This window comes from Heterocephalus glaber, unplaced genomic scaffold (genome assembly GCF_053883595.1).
Source record: "Heterocephalus glaber isolate CG9 unplaced genomic scaffold, H.glaber_assembly_v1.0 deba00000676, whole genome shotgun sequence".
Classification (NCBI taxonomy): Eukaryota; Metazoa; Chordata; class Mammalia; order Rodentia; family Bathyergidae; genus Heterocephalus; species Heterocephalus glaber.
In genome coordinates, this window is record NW_028258156.1 from 5,877,177 (window position 1) to 5,878,886 (window position 1,710).

At 48.6% G+C, this 1,710-nt stretch overlaps 1 pseudogene; it reads right to left on the reverse strand.

Annotated features, from left to right (window-relative positions):
• Positions 1–322: 322 nt before the first annotated feature.
• On the reverse strand, positions 323–1,213 carry LOC101720603 (MICOS complex subunit Mic19-like; annotated as a pseudogene).
• Positions 1,214–1,710: the final 497 nt, after the last annotated feature.

Consider the following 1,710-nt stretch of genomic DNA (forward strand, 5'->3'; position numbering starts at 1 on the left):
TAGGGGGGCCTGTTGGCGCCTGCAGGGATTACCTCCTCTGAGGTGGGAGAGGTGGACAGGGGCCAGGAGCAGTGGTAGGGATGGTGGCCAAAAGCCCTTTCCTGTGGGCTGGGAGCAGCAGCAGGGAGGGTGGCCAGGAAGCCCCTTCCTCTGGACCAGGAGCAGTGGGATGGCAGCTCAGAAGCCCCTATCTGTGGGCTGGGAGCGGCGGGACTCAGTATGATGGTCTGGTGGTCCGATGTCCTCTGTGTCTTTGTAGTGTGGAACCAGGTGGCTGTACAGAGGAGCGGGGAGGGGAGGGGTGGGTGGGTGTCCAGTGGATTGTTGATTCTGCGTGTTCCATGTGACTTGCAACCTCGGTAGCTCGGCTTCTCTTTTTAAGTGCATTGTTTTCTTACTCAAAAAAGTGTTCTACTTCTGGAATTAGAGTTTTGCATGTTCTAAAGTTGATTTTATCCTCCCTTCTCCAGCATGCTCTGTTTGGCATGATTGACACAGTGCATGTACTGGTTAGCCAGAGCGGAGCAGCTGTGCGTCTGGTGGGTGTTCTCACAGTAACACTGGAGGATTTTGGCCTACAGATCAGCACAGATCAGATGATATTCATACCTCTCGAATTTTGCTTCTTCTTCAGCAGCTTTCTGATATTGCTCAGTGGCAATTTTGTAGAACTTTGTAGTACTCCTCTCCTCCCGTCTATCCTGCTTGTATTTTTCTTCTGGTACTGGGGATCGAACTCAGGACCTTGAGCTTTTGAGGCAGGCACAGACCCACTGAGCTAAATCCCCGGCAGCCCCCTAGCATCCTTCTTCTTTATCATTTGGTCTTTCCCTTCTAGCTGCTTAGCCAAGTGCTTTGCCTTCGAGTATTCTTCCTCACTTGTTATCCTCTCTTGAAGGACAGCTCTGGTTAACTGCTCATTGGCCACAGCCCTGTCTTGTTCCAGGTCCTTGCTTTGTTTTAGATGTTTCTGATTCTCATATTTCTTCTTGGCTTGCTCCAATGCCAGTTCTTCAGCCTCTCTTCTTTTCAATTCTTCATCAGAAACCGAGGCACCATAAATACGAGAGTACTGCTGAGACTTCAAACCAGATGGGGAGGATTCCTTCATTTGATCAATTACATTTTCTGAAAGCCAGATGCGCTTCACTCTGATGTTCTCATTTTCATCCACCTCGACGGTGACCCAGTGTGTGCTGGCAGTCTTGCCCATGGGTCCTGCCTCTGTCCTCTCTATTGTGGACCCATGAGCACTTCAGGGCCCATGAACACATGCTCATGGAGGATTGGACACTTCTCTTGCCCTGTGGGAGCCTCTGTGATTAATGTTTTAAAACTTCTAGTTTTGATGAAATAATTATAAATGCTTCTCTTTGGCTCTCTCACTAGATGGTGAACTGCTCAAGAGCAGAATTTTGTTTTCTTTTTCTTCCTGCTTCCCACAGCATAAGGTATACCAAAGGAATCCAATAGATAGATGGACCTGCCAAATGGAAAAATAAATCTTTCATATTAGCAATAAAGTTGTTTGGTTGGCCCTGCACAGCTCCATACAGAGTAAGCAGGCTTCATGCAGTGCAGTGATAGCATGGATGTATGACTCAGAAAGACACTTTCCTCTGAAGAAGGGAGCCAGTGGGGACCTTATCAGAGGTAGCCCTGATCAACTCTGGACTTCCTGTGGTGGGCAAGGGGGTGCTAGAGTGTGCT